This window comes from Megascapheus bottae, chromosome 2 (assembly GCF_031878675.1).
Source record: "Megascapheus bottae isolate mThoBot1 chromosome 2, mThoBot2.hap1, whole genome shotgun sequence".
Lineage (NCBI taxonomy): Eukaryota > Metazoa > Chordata > Mammalia > Rodentia > Geomyidae > Megascapheus > Megascapheus bottae.
The window spans coordinates 73713351-73733339 of record NC_143510.1 but is presented as its reverse complement, the minus strand read 5'-3'; the positions used below and the strand labels follow the sequence as shown (position 1 = coordinate 73733339).

Sequence of the window (19989 nt, the reverse complement as noted above, 5' to 3'; positions counted from 1 at the left end):
CTGCCCTACAAGCCAATGTAGAAAAACCAAGATCCTGTTGAAATGCTATATATAAACAGCGGCTAGATTAATTTCCCTTCTTGTGTGTGTGTTTTTTTTTTAATCACTTTGGTGTAGATGCAAGCTGCTGGCTTTATCAAATAAAAAGAGACGGGGAAATTCTGAAGAAACATTTTGATTTAATTTTCAGATAGTGTAAAATTTTAAAGAGGAAAATTAAAAGCCCACATAGTTACCCAGCTAGATGATGATAGGACATGAAAGAGTCTTTCAAATGAATTTTATGCTAAATTTGGGATGGCGCATTATGTTCATGCAGCTGTGTGTGCAATGGAGAGAGCAGCCACCAATATGGGAGCTATCATGGCAGTTTTTGACTTCCTTTTGAGGTCCTTTGCAGCCTGGCTTTGTTTAAGACATGGGAGTTGGTGTGAATTACTGGAACATGAGAAGCACTCTCTCTCCAAATACAAAAGCACATGCCAGAAGCAAATAGAAAGAATGATCAGACTAGCTAATGTTGACTGATGAGGTGAATTGGAAACAGAATGACCCAAGACAAGTTGGAACCTAGTTTGGAGGGAGTCAAATAACGAATTGCACTATGTCCCTAACTAAATCACTCAATAAATGGCTATAGAAATTCTCTCTAATCTCAGAATCAAGGGGTCTCAAAACATCATAGCTGGACACAGAGGCACATGCCTATAATCTCAGAACTTGAGAGACAGGATATGGTAGGAACAAATTCTAATTTCTAGACTAGTCTTGTATACGCTCTCTCGTAAGACTTAGTTAAGACCCTGCCTCAAAAAAAAAAAGGGAAATCTTTTCTATGCATCTAGTCTACTTTATTTTATTCAAGGCAAAGTAGCAAAGTAGCATATAAGATTAAAAATTCCATCTCTGTCATCATCTGGCTATGCAACTTTCATTAGTACATTCATGTCTCTAATTCTGAGCTTTGACCTTGTTTGGTTTTTCTTTACATACATGAATTAGTTGAAGCAGTGCCATGTGAGGGAATTTTTATTTTTGCCAGTCCTGGGGCTTGAATTCAGGGCCTGGGCACTGTTTTTGGACATTTTTTGCTCAAGGCTAGCACTCTGCCACTTGAGCCACAGTGCCGCTTGTGACTTTTTCTGTGTATGTGTTACTGAGGAATCAAACCCAGGGCTTCATGCATGCTAGGCAAGCACTTTTACACTAGGCCATGCTCCTGTCCCATGCTAGGGAATTTGAAAGTTAAGTTTAAAGAATGACAACAGAATCAGTTGCCTCTTATTTCAAAATGTAAGTTCTAACCCACAGCAAACTGGCTATTTTGAGTTCAAGGTATATAATAACCTAGAGGTTTCTCTAACTTTGTTAAAAAATGGTATTATAAAAGTGATCCACAGAGGTGTTACAGTCACAAAAGTCAGGTAATGAATTCACTTCTTTTTAGATAATGTTAACTCTTCCCTCGTTCTCACCTTTCATTTGGTGCAAGTTGCTAGCCTGTTTTCAATTTGACTTGTTGGGGATGATGTTTTTCCCCCAAGAACTCACCAAAATACTAACACAGCCAGCCATATAATTGTGTTTCCAGTCCTTTTTTTTTTTTTAAATCAGCTATTAGGACAGGTTATGGAGAATTTATTGTCTGAGAATCCGAATAAGTAGGAAAAGAAAGGGGGCAGGTAAAAAGAAATGCAAGGGTGCATTCATTGCTTGTAATTGAAAGCTAATATTTTTTTTATTATTTAGAGAATACTTTATTAAAAATATGGAACGCTTCACGAATTTGCCTGTCATCCTTGCGCAGGGGCCATGCTAATCTTCTCTGTATCATTCCAATTTTAGTATATGTGCTGCCGAAGCGAGCATGAAAGCTAATATTTTTATGGACAAGGCTAACCAAACCTCCCTAAGCCATCTACAAAGCCTGATGGCCAGAAACACCATAGGAAAAAGTATGATTCCACTTTATGTCTGATTACATTTTTCTTTATAGACTGTCCGATAATTAGAACATGTTCAAATTTGGGCCAATATAGTAGTCCCTGTTTCTTTTTTGTTTGTTTTTGAGTAAGGGTCTTACTATGTAGCTCAGGCTGGCCCTAACTAACTCATAGTCCTTCTACCTACCCCACCCCTCCTCATAGCTTTTTTCCCCCTGGTGTACTCTTATATGTTTACAATATCTTTTACAAGAAGTTTGTAGCAAAGCCTCTAAATACATCACTGGGTCAGAAACAAAATGAACATGACCAGAGTCTTGCCCTCAGAGCTTCTTATTTTAGTATTCTGTGGCTAGGAAGAGAGGGGTAGCAGAATATCAATTTGATCTTAAGGATATTGCTTATAAAAGACAGAGACAAGTTGGGTGAGTGAGTCAGGCCTATAATTCTAGGTACCGAGGAAGATTGAGGCCTGGAGAAGTGAGGTTCTATGTCAGCTATGGAAAAAAGTCTGTGAGATTCCGTGTCTCACTGACCAACAAAATGCCAGACTAGAGGTATGGGTTAAGTGGTAGAGTGTCACCATGAGCGAGCAGACTGAGGAGAGAACATGAGGCTTTAAGTTCAAACCTCACTACTGGCGTACATATAGACCTCTTTAAAATGTTTTCATTTTGTCTTGATATCTAAGAAATGTGTGTGTGTGTGTGTGTGTGTGTGTGTGTGTGTGTATCCCTATGCTTTCATATGTTTCAAAAGCCTCTTATACAAAACATAGACTATAGAATATATACATACATAACATAATATATATACTCTTTTCTGCAAAAGTGATTAGAACTTCAGGTACTTAAGAAAAGTTGAGGAAAAATGTGAGCTATAGCAATTTATTTCCTGATTTGGCAACAAGAATTCCTTTACTCCTCCTCTTTTTCCTAGGATGTGATGTTTAATTTTTATTACAGATCTTAATTTCCTTTCTTGTTCTCCATTGGCAAATCATGTTATGGTAACTTCTATAAAAATGTGTTGATAAGTTAAGACACATAGGCACTGTGGTGGTGTTTCGGAGGTATAGATAAATATGACCCATGGTACCCTCTCCCCCCACCATCGATGGCTATTTATTTCTGGGTTTGGCTCCTTTAAAACATATTGCATCATTGCCAAAACAAAACAAAAGCAACATGGAGGGGGGTGGGGAGGGGAAAGAACCCAAACCAGACAACAAACTCACCCAAAACTCCCAACTGTATAAAGGACACTAGTTTTAAATGTACATGTATGATGAGCCTTTTGAGATGTTGAAATCCTAATTTTTGTTTTAGTACAGACATTTCTTTTCCTTTTAAAGACATATAACACTACTGTTTCTGCAGGGTAAAAAACATGTTGGGTTTTAGGTTTTCATGACCAAGTTAAGTAACTCAGAGCCTTAGTTGGAACAATGAAAGTGACATTCACTTTCACAGAAGGGCTGGCCTATTGGAAGTTGGTAATTCTAGTCTGGCTGATCCAACAGGTTTTTTTTTTTGTTTTTTTTTTGTTTTTTTAAAACTTCTTAAAGCTTTGAGTATTGTGAGTCAGAGGAAGAGAGAGGGAGGGACATGAGCTCACTGCAGAAGGCTGGTATTAGAGGAGAAGGGAAGGATTGTTGGACTCAAACCAGAGCAAGGAGTGGTTGTTATTGCCTCATGAAAATATGAGCGCAGTGGGGGAGTGGCTGAGCTGTTTGTAGAGTCATCTTTGGGGCCTCCAGGCTTCCTCTGGGAGCTAAGGCTTGAAGAGCCAGTTGGTTTGGGAATCTTTTCCCTCTTAGCCTTTCTCTGCCTGGAAATTAGACTTGAGAGGAGGGAGTCTGGCCTCTGTCTTTGACTCAACCACACTGCACTTCCTTTCATCCTACTGCTCTCTGAAGTGAAGGTACCCTGGTGAACTCACCACCAATTAGGAGCTAGAAGAGCAAAGAAGAGCTTTAGCCTGTGGAAGACCTTCCTGCATGGCTACGATGTCAGATACAGAATGCTGCACTGCCTTGAGGATGGCACTAGCATTCAAATCTCTCCAACAGGATAGAGGAATTCAGGCATCTCGTCCTTCCTCCTCTCAGCTCCAGTTTCACACAGACAATGCTTCAGAGTTTCTTCAAATTTAAGCTTATTTACTTGTTTATTTGCCATATTTGCTAATCAGGTGAAAAAAATGGACTGAGCTAATGATTCATCTCTATATTTTACCCAGAATAGGAGGAATATTAGAGACTCTATCTTATTTTTATATCCATCTAACAGAAATGCAACTTGAGCTCACTTACACAAGAGGAAAGGCCAAGGATATCATTGGGCATGTATAGTCTCTGAAAACAGAGACTCAGATACCTCTAAAGGCTTGCTGCCTTCTACCTACATTTTTTGTTTGTTTGTTTGTTTTTGTTAACATGTCTTCCATTAGGCTCTCTATATGAAGATACTTCCCCCATTATGTTTTCAGGCTCAGATCTTAAGCCTTGATACCAAAAAGGATAGTCCTTTATTTCTTTTTCTTTTTCTCTGATGCTCTGGAGTGTCTAGCCTGAGTTACAATGAGCCTCTCTGATCTGTGGATGAGTTATTGTACTTAGTATTTCTTCTGAATTATGCAGTAGCATGAAGAGAGGAATATTTTCCAACAGAAGATGGAAATAACATGGGCAGGGGCTGTGCCACGAAAGGGAAAGGCACTGAAAAGATATAGTAATACATACCACAAGATGTGAAATCAACTATGAGACAGTATTTTCCAGGATTCTCCAGTGAAACATAACACACACACACACACACACACACACACACACACACACACACGAAGGAATTCTAGGAAATGGCTCACATGGTTACAGAGGCCAACAAGTCTTGTGATATTCTATCGAAAGCTAGAAAAACAGGAAAGCCTGTGGTATAATTCAGTCCCAGTCTAAAGACTGTTGAACTAAGACAACCACCAATGTGAGAATTTCATTCTGAGTTGAAAATTTAGAGAGTTGGAAGAGAACAGAAGGCAAAGGTCTAAATGTCTGTCTACATCTGGAGGCCCAAGAACCAGGACCACTGATTTCTGAGTGAGAAGATGATGTCCAAGCTCAAGCAAAGAGAGTGGATTTCCATTTCTCTTACCTTTTGCTCTTATTGGTGCCTTCAGCGGATGAGCTATGCACACATGCCCTGGTGCGGCCCTATTTTCTCCCTCTCCTAATTCAGATACTCACCTTTTCTAGGTATACCTTTACAGATATATCAGAAATAATGATTTACCATTGTCTCTTAGCCTTGTTAATTTGACACATAAACATAGTCATCACAAATACATAAAAAAATGGGGGAGAGAATTTAGTCGAGGCAGTTTTGGAAAAATCTATAAAGTACAAAATCAAGGATTGATTATCCTATAGTGGATGGTATAAATTCATGATGGGTCTCCATTGAAATGTTCAGCTTTTGTTGTGGAAAGTAATATATAGCACTGAATGTTCACTTTATGATGAGATGAGAAGCAAAGAAAAAGACTTGTCTTCCACACCCCTCCCCCACATTCATACCTCTCATCAGAGACTCAGAATAAAAATACTTTGGCTGATTTCATTTGCAAGAAAGTGTAGCTCTCTGATGACTCAGTACAAGCTTTGGGTTAAATCCTGCATTATCCTAATGCCAGAGAAACAGAGCTTTCTAAGCCTATAGCTCCAGGTGGCATGGTGGAGATACCAATCACATAAGAATTTTATAAAAATTGAGTAAATTCATTGGTTTGTGGGATGCTTAAAACTATGGCTACAGGGAATGTAGCCTTTGATTTTTGTTTACCCTAAATATTTGTTATTTGCTATCTATGTCTTCTTTATGTGCTTTGTTGATAGGTTGTACCTGAAAAGACTCCCTAATGAATTCCACTAAGAGAAAAAGGTACCACTCTCGGGCAAATGACAGAGGAAGAATATTTCAAGCATTAAAATAATTCTTGAAAATATCTGGGTCCAGGAATGAGAACAAGCTTATGGGTCTTTGCGAAAGATTTCTGGACTTGGATAAAACAGTGAAATCAGTGTCTGAGATACGTCAATGAAGCTGCAGCCCCTGGCAGCACTGGAGAGCCAGGGCACCTAGAGTTTGTTCCTAGCAGGAAGTAAACTGCAAATCCCTAGTGATCATCTCATCTCTGTGGTCTGGTGAGTCCCAGGACCTGGACTATGCTGCTGTGTATTACATATAGTCATATGCAGCCTACCAGGGGAATCATATTCTGGGATACATGTCTTCAGGTGATTTAAGTTGTATGAGAACATGATGTCTATGACATCACAAGGCAGTATTTTTATGGAGCCACTGTTGTACCTCCTGCGATGGGCAACACTGAAACAATTGTATGTAGACCTTACTTACAGAAGTGTATATATTTGATTAAGAAAAAATAGCTGGTACTGGATACAACACTCAGTGTCTTCTACCAAGGTGCTACATTCCCAGTTGGCTCTTACTTCCCCATTATAGTTCTGGGTGAAGGCATGCTGTAAATCTTCCTGCAATTTCAGTACAGGAAGATTTTTATTTTCAGGCTGATCCTGGTAGCATGGTTTCTTCCCATCTCTACTTCTTTCATTTTGTTTCCAAATGCCAGAGACCTAGGCATGTTAGAGTCCTTCACTGAGGGTCTGGCCTCCCCTATTTCCATCTCATCCTGAAGTCTCATGGTCTCTCTAGGAGCCACCACAGAGCCTTGCTTTGGCTTCCACTCCCTGTGATCTGTTGTCTCTATTTTCTTTCTTTCTAGTACAAAGCAACGAACAGTGTCATTTTCTACTTTCAAGGTCACTTCTCTGAGAAGCTTCAAATCTTCTCTCCAGGGAGCTTAGGCTCTCAAGTAACGAGGAACAACTTTATCTTCCAGCAGCTTCGTCTATCTTCTCTGCTGAGGGAAATTTAGGAACCATATCACCAGGGCTCTAACAATGGCTTTTAAACAGGATAGGAGCTGGACACTGATAGCTCACATCTGAAATCCTAGCTACTCGGGAGGCTGAGATCTGAGGAATGCAGTTTGAAGCCAGCCTGGGCAGGAAAGTCTATGAGACTCTTATCTCTAATTAACCACCCAAATATGTAAAGTGGAGCCATGGCTCAAGTGGTAGAGCATTATCCTTGAGCAAAAAAGCTCAAGGATAGTGTCCAGAACCTAAGTTCAAGTCCCAGGACTGACACAAGAAAAAATACAAATAAACAACCCTTTCTAAAGAAAAAAAGGGTAAGAAAAGATAATAAAAGCTCCACACATCTACCAGACTTCAATTTTATTGCTCTTTGTCCATCATTGGATATCAGGCTACAAAAATCTTTGTGCTATGGGAATAAATCTACTTTTAATACCTACTTGAATTATACTTTGGAGGTTTTCAACCATGATTATCACTGGAATGGACATGTCAGCAGCCGTAGTTGTATGTGTTTATGTGCATATAGATGTGTGTCTGTTGTGTAAGAGGTCTGTGCGATTTCAGTGTCAGGATTATATTATCTTGGCGAATGAAGAAAATTAGTTATTCTTTACTTATTAAAAAAATGCATCCAAACTGGGTATGATGGCATAGGCCTGTAATCCCAACTATTTAGAAGAATGAGAAGGACTGCAAATTGAGGCCAACCTAGACAATTCATTGAGTCCCTACCTTAAATAAAAAAATTTAAAATAGAGCTGGTGGATATAGCCTATTAGTACAGTGTTTGTCTAGCATGCATGAGAGACAGTAGACTCAGGTCCTAGTACTTTAAGGATAGGAAAAGTAGGAAGGAAAGAAGGAAGAAAAGGTTGGTTTGGTGGAGGTATTTTTGTTGTTGTTGTTTTGTTTTTTGTTGGCCATGGGGCTTGAACTCTGAGCCTGGGCACTGTCCCTGAGCTCTTTAGCTCAAGGCTAGCGCATTGCCACTTGAGCCACAGTGCCACTTTCACTTTTGTGGTGCTTAATTGGAGATAAGAGTCTCACAGACTTTGGTGCCTATGTGGGCTTTAAACTCTGATCCTCAGATCTCAGCCTCCTGAGTAGCTAGGATTACAAGCATGAGCCACCAGTGTCTGGCGTGGGGGTTGTTTTTTATGGAACTTATTTTTTAAGTTTATTTATCCTATTTGTATTACATTACTATTTATTTAAAAATGTGTATGTCAATTATTTCTAGAGAACAATTTCCCTTGAAATCTTTCAGATGATGTTCCTTTCTCATATTTATGTACCAATTATGAGCTTTTAAAATGTTCCTCTTTATTTATCTTAGAGAGAAGTTCCCCCTCTCTTTTGAACTTAACATTTGCAACCAGACATTGTGGATTGACAGGAGCTATATGAATTCTCTCCTTAGATCAAAACTGGAGAATAACTAATCATGTTAGTTACTTGACAAGCAGGACTTCTGGCCACTTTTCAGAATAAGCCAGATACTCATTTAGGGAAGCTCGGAGTGCAGAAAAGAAAAGTGGCCTGACCCCTAAGTTCTGCATTGCTGATCCTCTTAGCAAATGCTAAGGTGTGTGTGTGTGTGTGTGTGTGGTAAAATACCTGTTATGCAGGATATTGTTATGTGAGTTTATTTTGCAGAATTTGGGCAATGATGGATAAAAGCTTAAACAGGATTATTTCCTGTAAAATATTTGGAATTGTCACATGCACTACAAACATGGAGAGAAAGGAGCTATGTATAGCCTCTCCACCAAATTCTTAGTTCACAAGCTCACTGTGAAAATCATTTCATGTTGCCATTCTTCTGTGAACTTTGTTTTGGGAACTCTTCTGCCATCCATAGATCACAGTACTTGGAAACCTATGTCAAGAACAAATGGCTAGGGGCTGGGAGTTTGGCCTAGTGGTAGAGTGCTTGCCTAACATGCACGAAGACCTGGGTTAGATTCCTTGGTACCACATACTTAGAAAAAGCCAGAAGTGGTGCTGAGGGTCAAGTGGTAGAGTTCTAGCCTTGAGAAAAATCCAAGGACAGTCCTCAGGCCCTGAGCTTAAGCCCAGGACTGGCAAAACAAAACAAAAAAACAACAAAAAAACCCCAAATGGCTAGAATGCTTTTTGTACCAATCCATTTCCAGAGTGTTAAACCTATTTTATTTTCTTGGTATTGATTGAAGGGTGATGCAAGAGGATGAGCGGATGGATTTTAGCTATCTCAAAATGCCAGAGAATAGTGGGATCCCATTCTGTGAGTCTTTATCAGAGATAAGGGATTGGGGTAAGAACAAAGAAAACTCCAAGGGACTCCCAATTTGTTCTTCAGAGTTTAAGGTGTTTGACACATTGTTTCAGCAGATATATAGGCTTCTGAACTGCTTAAATCCAGCTCCATTGTTAGATGTAACAGAAACATCTAATAGATTCTGCCAGTTTTAGTTCAGGGAGAAAACTTTTGGCTTTTGTCATTTTCTCTGTCATGCTAGGTATTTTATTGAGGAATTACACTAGGCTAATATATATTATAACATATGCAGTATATGTTATATATTATATGTAATATAATACTATAATACATAATATAATAATATAACACTTATGGGGTTTGATTTTGGGAAACCGAGAAAGAGAAACCAAATTATTAAAATTAAGAGCAGAATATTGGATATATTTGTATTTGGTTATTTGAAATTGGATAGGGAAGGGGGAAAACAAGATGAGGGGTGGGGTGGGGGGAGGGAAATGGGGACCAAGACATGAGAAAGGGTATCAATGTATGTAAATTAATGCACCTTCTATCTGGTGAATATAATGTAACCCTTCTATTAATTACAATAAAAATATATGAAAAAAATAAAATTAAGGGCAGAGAGGGTGAGTGTCTCGCTGATCCTGATGAAATCCCTGCAGTAATCATATATCTTTGTCTCTAGATAAATGTCCTTAAAAAATAGGCAAGGCTACCACAAATGGGCAGCTCTATGTCTGTTTATGAAGCCAGATCCTTCTTAATCCCCTAGTAACAACTAAGCCACACGCGCGCGCGTGCATGCGCACGCGCGCACACACACACACACACACACACACACAGACATGCACCCATGACTCTTGTCAGCAACCTATAAAAACAAAGCATCAGAAGTTTCACCTATTAATCCAATCACTTTCCTTGATCCCTATAGTGAATCACAGTCAGAGGAATCATAATATCCAAGAGTTTCAGACCAGTGCTACTCAAAGTGTGGTCTACAGACTAGCAAAGAATCATTTGCTATCAGTCTGCAATAAAACAACTATAGCATATGGAAAAAAAAACAACTATAGCAATGAAGAAAATGGATAGCCATTGCTCTAACTTTTAAGTGCACGCACACTGGCTTTCAAATTGCCCAGGGTACATACAGATCAGGGGGCTGGTTGGGTGTTGTGAACTCAGGTGGTGAGAATTACATGATGCAGGCTCTGGCCTAGTCAGATTCTGATTCTAAGGTTTAGAAGATCCATCCTTGGCTTTAGAAAGTCCTCTCCCCATTTTTGAAACTCTACTGGAGACTTCAGGATGTTCAGTTTCCCTTGGTTGCTTTAAATTTGTACAGACACTTCCCCAATCTCTCCTGACCTTCTTGTGTTAAGAAGTTCTGTCTTTTTACGCAAGTAAATCCAAATTTCTTGTTATCTGCAAAAGGATCAGTCATGATGGAGAAACAGGGCTCATTCCTCCTTTACTTACTCCATTAACACTCCTTTCTAATGACAGTGGCAAAATGCTATATAATCTTCCTTCTCTTACTGGTAGTTCACGTTGTGTAACAGCAACTTGAGAATGAATTAAAACTTCTTCCTCAATGTCACAGACATGCCAAATATATCTCTCACTTGCATTTAAATCAGGAGACCAGGCTGTTCGGCTGTTGCCCAACATAATGCACCATAAGCCAGGTCCTAGAGAGGTGACAAGTTATTTAGCATCATCTGTTAAAATTTCACACTCATGAAACTATTAAAATGGATTCTTTTTCTCCATGAGATTGAAATTTATTTATTTTGGGACTGGGGATGCAGCTCATTGGTAGAATGCTTGGCTAGCTTGCTCTAGGTCCTGGGTTTGGTTTTCAGCCTCACGAAGACAAAAGAAAAAAATGTGTTTTCTCAAAAGAACAAGAGTTGGGCTGGGAATTTGCCTAGTGGTAGAGTGCTTGGCTAGCACGCACAAAGACCCGGGTTCAATTCCTCAGTACCACATACATAGAAAAAAAGCCAGAGGTGGTGCTGTGGCTCAAATGATAGAGCTCTAGCCTTGAGAAAACCCAAGGACAGTGCTCATGCCCCGAGCCCAAGCCCAGGACTGGCAAAAAAAAAAAAAAAAAAAAAAGATCAAAAGAACAAAAGTTATGTGATATGTTAGATGGGTTGTGTTTTTAACAGTGAGCTGACATATCTGAAGAATTCCCCAAAGGAAACTTGTATTCTTAAGGTGGAGTATGTGTGTGTGTGTCCATATGTGCTTTCATGTGCATTACATCAACATAAAAGATTTTGACTCTACTATCAGACTTTTGTTAAATCAGAGTAGTAAACTGATGTAGGCATCCTTATATCTCAGCCTCTTGAGTAGCTAGGATTTTGGGTGTAACCCTCCAGCACCTAGCTGGGGTGTAGCATTCTTAAGTGACTGAGATATTAAATGAAATCTGTTCCTAATTGCCTAAAACAATGTGAGATGAATCATATTTTCAATTACCAAACTAAAACTACTTGAGTCACACCATAGCTGTTTTCACTTTAGTCACTTTTGATATTGAGTCTTATTTCAATAGTCATATGATGGTGCTAAATGATGATAAATTATTTTTCATATCTCTAGTCTTTGAGAGAGTTGGCATCAACTTTGACCCTATTTGTGCTTCTCACATCACACTGCATCTCCTGCATGGTGGGTATTACTGATGTGAACTACTTCTCTCATACTAAAGTATTTTTTGTTTTCATAAAATCTACTGTGTTCAATATCTATGATGGTTTCCTTTGTGAGCTTATCGGCCACTACCGCTTGTCAGCATTTTATTCATTTTTGTTTCACTTAAGGATCATATATTGGGATGTTATTGTGAATCTAGATGGAAGTTCTTGCCTTTATAAAATAGATTCACAATAAATACCAATACTACAGATCATATATTACAGTAACACCGGGCATATGGAAGCACAGGGATGCAATATTTTAATCAGAAGCAAGGGAATTACGAATGAACTTCCCATTATAGGTAATACTGCCACTAAGATTTGAGAAATCAGAAGTTAACTAGACAAAAATGCATGCATGTGTGTACCCTGAGCATATATGGATGAGCTAGCTCTGGGTGGGGTCAGTCCCAATGGAAAGGGCCTATACATGAGAAGATACAGGGCAAAGAATGGGAAGATGAAGTGAAATGATTATTTGTAAGGGGTCCCATGCCTCTTTAGAAGGTAAGTACTCAGCAAAGTACATCCAGAACCTGGTCCATAACAGGAAATCCATGAATCCATTATGAGACTCTTCTTCAGCAAAATATACCCAGGGCCTGGCTCGTAACAGGAGATCCATAAATAGTTGTCAAGCAAACAATTGACCTCAAAAAGTAACTTAGTAAATTTGAAACTCATCCTTATCCCACATGCAGTTATTATCATGTTATCAGCACTTGTAGTTGGTTTTACCATGGCTTTTATGTCTTCTTCGGGCAATCCTTAAGGAAGCACTCTGTTATAAAACAGCTGTTCATATTCATTTTCTGACTTTCCCATTAGTTACCTGTTCTTTTTTTTTCTTTTTTTTAGTTGTCTGGGTAATGTATAGAGGGGTTACAGTTATTTACCAGGTAGTAGGTGCATTACTTCTCATACACTGATAACCCTTCTCATGGTTTTATCCCCATTTCCCTCCTCCCACCCTCTCCCAATCATCTTGTTTTTCCCCCTTCCCTTTCCTATTTCAAATAAACAAATAATTGTATATACAATATACCAGGTAACAAAGTCAGATACAGTAACAATATGAGATTAACCAAAGGGCAACAAAAGAGAAGAAAAATAACAGTACATTAAGAACAACGATCACACAAGATAAACCTCTTAGTTCCATTTCCTAGAAATCATTTAATTTAATCTCATCCTATATGACCTTATGTGCCTAGATTTGAGCCATTGCAATCCTCTGCTAGGAGAATCCTAGACGTGTACTAATACAAATGAGGGAAACCATGGAGCCTATGTTCCTCTGAGTCTGGCTTACTTCACTTATGATTTTTTCCAAGTCTTTCCATGTCCTTACAAATGGGATGATATCGTTCTTTCTGATGGCTGCATAGAATTCCATCGTGTATAAATACCACATCTTATTGATCCAATCATTAACTGAGGGGCATCTGGGTTGGTTCCATATCTTTGCTATAGTAAATATTGCTGCAATGAACATCATTGTGCTAGTGGCTTTAGTATGTCCTTGTTTCTGGAAATTTGGGTAAATGCCAAGTAGTGGAATTGTTGGGTCATGGGGAGCTCTATGTTTAGTCTTTTGAGGAACTGCCGTACTGCTTTCCAGGCTGAATGAGTTTACATTCCCACTAACAGTGTAGTAGCAATCACTCTTGGCTACTTCCCCGCCAGCATCTGTTGTTATTAGATTTCTTGATAATGGTCATTCTAACTAGAATGAGGTGGAATCTCAAAGTTGTTTCAATTTGCATTTTTTTATGGCCCGAGATGTTGAGCATTTCTTCATGTGTAAATAGGCCATTCTTATTTCCTCTTCAGAGAACTCTCTAGCCCAACTTTTAATGGGATGATTGTTTTTTTTTTAAGATTTGTTTTGTAGAGATTCATATTTTTTTATCTGTCACTATATTTTGTATAGGAGGCCTTGTCTGTTGTACTTCTAGTGAAGATCTCCCACTCGGTGAGCTTTCTATTTAACTTGCTAGCTATGTCCTTTGTCATACAGAAGCTCTGTGGTTTAATGCAGTCTCATTTGTCCAAACTTTCTTTAATTTGTTGTGTTTCTGGGTCTTTATTAAGAAAGTTTCGATCTGTACCAAGGAGATCTACTATATCTCCTATTCCTTCTTGTAAAATTTTCAGGATATCTGTTTTTACCTCAAGGTCCTTTATGCATTTGGAATTAATCCTGGTGCAGGGTGACATAGAAGGATCCAACTTTAGTTTTTTGCAGGTGCTTAACCAGTTCTGCCAGCACCACTTATTGAAGAGGCTGTCTTTCTTCCATTCTATTCTTTTTTTTTTTTGGTTCCCTTATCAAAGATTAGGTGACCATAGGTCTGTGGGTTGATTTCTGGGTCTTCAGTTCTATTCCATTGGTCCTCAGGCCTGTTCTTGTGCCAGTACCAAGCTGTTTTGGTTGCTATAGCTCTGTTGTTCTTACTTTTGTGAATAATTATATGCTGGTGGCATATAGCATTTGTCTGAAATGACATAGGGCTGTGAAATTTCCACATGGCTTTTTGGAAGGTTTATCTATCTCACACACATATACACACATGTATATATAAGTATATACACCCAGAATACATACTTGCATGCATATCTATCTATATATGTATATATAAACAATATAAATATATATTTATATGTACACAAATATATGTATATAGCTATAGTATGTATATACACATTTTTCATTAATAAGATACATATATATACATATATAATATATTTTGAGGCAAAAACAAATACTCAGAATTAAAACAAGTAAAATATCTTTTTGTATTGAAATGCCTCATGAGGACTAATAACAAATATTAGGTCAAATTGTTAATTCATAAGAGTGGTTCTCTGTATTTAAGCTATGAATTAGGAAATTCATATTAAAAATTAGGACTTGAACATGTAAAGACTTGATAGACTGAAAATTGACAGCAATCAACCAGATGTTGATGATACTTTATTTTGGACTTGAAAACCACAAAATTTATAAATAAAATTATTTCTATTGAGTTTCAAAGTATTCTAATAGTTTGAAAACAAAATTTTTGAAACATGAAAGTTTAGGCTATGTTTCTACTTTATTTCTGAATTCAGTTCTGGTAGTTTAATTTTTTAAATTGTCTCTTTGCAGATATTTTCCTAAGTAACTTTCTCCCTGCATGAATCCCCTTTTTTCCAAACTTGATTCAGTCATGTGTGTGTGTGTGTGTGTGTGTTTGTGTGTTGAACACACACAAATGGGAGCTGCCTGCTTCCATTTGGCTTTTTTTCACTCATGGCTGGTACTATACCACTTGAGTCATGCCTTCAGTTTCAATTCAGTTTATTGCTTTCTAGAGAATTATCTGGTTAACCTCACCCAACTCTAATTGAATACCTACTTTGTCTACTTCATTCTTCACTGTGTTGCTTTAAATTTGTTCCTTGACCTTTTAATTTGTTCTTACCTTTCCATACTTATTATTATAATTAATATCCAGCCTTTTTTGTTTGTCATATTTAAGGCAAGCCTTCATGGTGAAAAAAACCCATTCAGATTGTCTAGCCAAAGAGTTTGCTGAGAAAATACTAGGGCATCTCTAAAACATTTGGAAGCAGGAGAAAAAGTACAGCAGGCCTCAAGAGGCCCTTGAGTTGCAAACTCAGTCACTGGATCCATACCTTTCACTGGGCAGCTGGCCTCCTGACTCGTCATGCTCTTGTTGGCTCAGCTGTGTGCCAACTACCTTTCTCATGGCTGCTCTTGCTCTCTTTTGCCATTTGCTTGGATATGATTTTTATTTGAGTAGAACGAGCCCTAAATTTGATTCTGTACCTGTCAGTGTGTTCCCAGCCCACTGAGTTCATCTCCCTGTATCAAATGTTAGCCTAAATCTGGTATTCCCAGGCCAGAACATTGACTTTGCTGAGTTTTGGTTGGATTCTCCATAGGGGAGTTATTCCCCATCAAGTTAGGCGATGAGCATCATGTGGTATAAGCAGGATGGACTCTTGAAACTGAGTTGTGGGCAGAAGGCAATGACTGGCCTGTCAGATATTCTCCCTGGTATTCTACTCTGTGTTCCTTGTTATTTGAAAATGAACTGCCAGACAGTATCTATCTTTTCATGTAAATCCATCAGCAAATGGTCAATGAAGCTCCTGATGGCTTTAGCCTTTGATCTTAACTGTACTGAATTAACAACAACTACAACAACCTCACTTTAGATTTGTTTGTCTTTAAAATAATCTGGGATTCTTGCTGTTGTTATAAAAAACAGATGGAAAACAGATTGAAGTTGGGTGGTGTTGTTGTTGTTCTTGGATCTATCTCTTTGTCAAACTTTTGGGTAGCCAGGATGTTTTGAGAATTTCCCCAATGAACATAGGAGCAGATATGATGATCTTGAATTACGACCTTCTAACTCCAAATATAGAGTAGAGGAAAGAGTTCCTCTAGGGACTTGGAGACCAAACTTTCAGTTTGGGTTTTTATTGATGGACTGTGACCTTGAGGAAATCCTGTCTGCTGGCTGAGGCTGGAGTTCTTAATCCATGAAAGGGAATGGTCAGGCCTCAGTACCGAGGAGGAATGTTTTGAGGATAAAATAAAATAATATAGAGGAAAGTGCTTTGTAAACTGAAAGGAAACATTAGAACTGTAAGTGGATATTATTATTTACTTTATGTGTTAGTCGAAATCAAAGCTTGGGTTTCGTGGTCAGAAGGATTTTTCCTCCTCACAGATCATATTCTTAAAGCTTGGTTTGGTCTTGTTAATGAGTACTTTCCAAATAAAGGTCCCTTTTACTGCTTTGATTTTTGTGAACGTCCCTTTACTCTGATTCAAAGTCACATGGGAAGGTACTCTTGTAAAGCCATTGTTTAATTTAGACTTTTCATACTGTGTGTATGTCCGGCTATTCTCTGCTTTCAGTCTCTGAGGAGCCTCTGAGGGCAGACCTTGCTTCTTTCCCTTACGTATGGTTTGGCAGCAAATGAGATGTTTTCAATAAGAATGAAAAAAAAAAAGAAAGAAAAGAAAAGAAAAAGAAAACCCTCTCAGTCTCTAACCTGTTGCCTCAAGGAAGAGGAACGTCCTGTTCTAAAGAAGTTGCTTCAGAGTCTGCCCAGGACTGTACCGGTGATTTTATGTATGACTCAGGCCTTAGCCGGAGATGAGGTTTTTAGAAGGGAGTTGCTTCATGATATTGTGTAATAACAGTGTGAGAAGCCACTGTGCAAAGCTCTTTATTTGAGTAACTCCATATTCTAGTCAAGACTCTGATCTCTGGTGCTTTGAAGTCATCCTAAAACTTTTCATGTTCATATACAGGGAAGTACAAATTGGTCTTAAAGGATCATTGGGTATAAGTAAATCTGACTTGAATTTTAATCTTCAATGGAGAGTTGAATTGTTCCCCTAACATTTCTTAATGTGGCTTGGGATGGAGAGAATTGGTCCAGATTTTGGTGTTATAAATGTCACCTGCTAATTATGCTTCAATGGTGTTCTTAAGTTTTTTTTTGTTGTTGTTTTGTTTTGTTTTGTTTTTTGCCAGTCCTGGGCATGAGCTCAGGGCCTGAGCACTGTCCCTGGATTTTCTCAAGGATAGGCCTCTACCACTTGAGCCACAGCACCACTTCTGGCTTTTTGCTATATATGTTGTACCGAGGAATCGAACCCCTCGTGCATGCTAGGCAAGCACTCTACCACTAGGCCAAACTTCTGGCCCCGTGTTCCTAAGTTTTTATCACTGAAGATTTAAAGCCATGGAAAAGATTTTTTTTGGTGGGTCATGGGGCTTGAACTCGGCCTGGCCTGAGTGCTGTCCCTGAGCTCTTCAGTTCAAGGCTATCACCCTAGCCATGAGCCAAGTCCCAATTCCTGTTTTCTAGAGGTTAATTAGAGAAAAGAGTCTCAGATCCTTTTGTGCCCCAGCTGGCTTTGAAGCTTGATCCTCAGATCTCAGCCTCTTGAGTAGCTAGGATTACAGGCGTGAGCCACCAGCACCTGGCTAATTATGACTGAATTTAAAGCATTTGGTTCACTTAGTAGATTGTCCAGAGTGGCAACTTGATTTGATTAGCAAATCATCTTCCTGTACTCACATCCATGTGTTAATAAATGCATGACTGTGATTCTACTGTTTTATTTTTCTTTTTTTGTCCTTCCAAGAATTATAAAAAAAGTGAAAATTGAGTTCCTCAAGTCAGGCAATTTATACTATACTTTTTTATAATGAAGAGACTGACTGTTAGGCTGTCAATGCTTTTTCCTTGTACCCAGACATTTAATCTGGTCTGTTCCTTGCAAAGTGTATTTCAAGAATTCCCCAGCTAGGGTCTCAGGTGAGTGAAAGGACAAGTACAGACAACAATGACTACCTTGTCTGTCATTTCAATATATTCAGAGACAAAATGATCCAGTATCAGGTTAGCTATAGATAATCCTCTTGTTTTGAGCCTTAGGAAACAGGATTCACGGTGTAAGAAAGTAGAGAACAGAGCCAAAGTATTGGTTTCTCATATCACCCTGAAAGTGGGCCCTGACCTAATCTCTGGATGTACTGACGCTAATTATGATAAAAAAAAAACATTTGCAAGCTGTGGAGGAAAATACATAATGGAACTACAGTGGAGATGTTGGCAGACATACTTCACCTGAGCCTGTAACTGCCTCTTGATAGCTGACAACACAAGTTACTTTAATAATCAGCCTGTTCTCCTCACCTAAACATTAATATTAATATTTACGTCACAGGGTTGGAGAGATGAATAACAGAGTATATAAATATTAAGTGTTCACTTGGCACATGGTAAAGAATATAATGTAAGTATTATTATTACCTTTCTTTTGAGTGGTCATAATAGCTTGTTCCTTATTTCCTTATTTGTTTTCTTACTTTATCTTTTTTTTTTAAATCTTCTTTTTTTTTGCCGGTTGTGGGGCTTGAACTCTGGGCCTGGGCACTGTCTTGAGCTCAAGGCTACTGCCCTACCCCTGTGCCTGGGTGTTGTCCCTGAGCTCTTCAGCTGGAGGCTACCACCCTATCCCTTGAGCCAAGCACCGTTCCGGGTTTCTAGTGGCTAATTGGAGATGAGAGTCTCAAGGTCTTTTAGTGCCCGGGCTGGCTTTGAACTGTGATCCTCAGATTTCAGCCTTCTGAGTAGCTAGGATGACAGGGGTGAGCCACTGCGCCTGCCCGGCACTCTTGCTTTATCTTGAGCTGTGTTCATAGCCCCTCACCCATAATGATCCTATTACAGTCTAAGTTGGATCTCTGCACAAAACCTTCAAATCAATGCTCTCCTCTTAGAGGAAAAGCTTCCGAGTGCCTGGCTTGTTTTCAGTTTCATTTCCTCTTCTTTCCTCTTGATTCTACTTGCTGGGGTCACCCTGACCTTCCAACTTCTTGTATCTTAGTCTAGGCAATTTTCTCTCTCAACACCACGTGAAACACTTTACCTAACTTTTGTGTTTAATTTTGAACTAAATGCTTACCACCAACAAACCCTGTCCAGATTTCTATCTATCAGCTTGTTCATGGCTGTATTAATTCTTAGTGCATAGTTCTTAGAATGGAGTTTGGTGCATAGAAGTCCTCAGCAAATACTCAATTAGCTTTTTACTGTTTATATTTATCTTACATAGATGATATATTGATGAACTCATGTTAATAAGTGGTGATTATATATTTAAAATCACTTAATATTCCTGAGCAAATGGAAGCCGATGGTAATAAATTAATATTGCCTCTTAGATTATTCTATATAGAATTAATTCAACAAATACATACTAAACAACTAATATAGCCAACGTTATTCTGTTACTCTAGTTGGAGACAGAACGATTATAGATATTTCCTTGCCCTTTGAGTTTTAGGTTATAAGATTTGCAGGGTAGATATGACTGTAAAAGATAAAATATATTTTTATGTCTAAACATTTTATTCTATGCCATTAGAAAACTATTGTACTTAGTTATTATTTATCAATAGATATTTAAGGAAAAATTATATTATTTTTCTTAAATTTGATCTACAAAAGAGTTATAAACATTTCTCTAGTAATTGGATGTCACATAGTAATATGGCTTCTTCCATT

The 19989-nt window shown here is 38.4% G+C and overlaps 1 long non-coding RNA gene and 1 other non-coding gene across 2 annotated transcripts in view; one reads left to right on the top strand and one right to left on the bottom strand.

Moving 5' to 3' along the window:
* Positions 1–19989, top strand: part of LOC150067321 (uncharacterized) — a 444788-nt gene that overhangs the window by 82792 nt on the left and 342007 nt on the right. The window lies entirely within an intron of this gene.
* On the bottom strand, positions 1763–1869 carry LOC150067324 (U6 spliceosomal RNA). Its single transcript, XR_016534680.1, has one exon. It is a non-coding gene; the product is annotated as a U6 spliceosomal RNA (small nuclear RNA).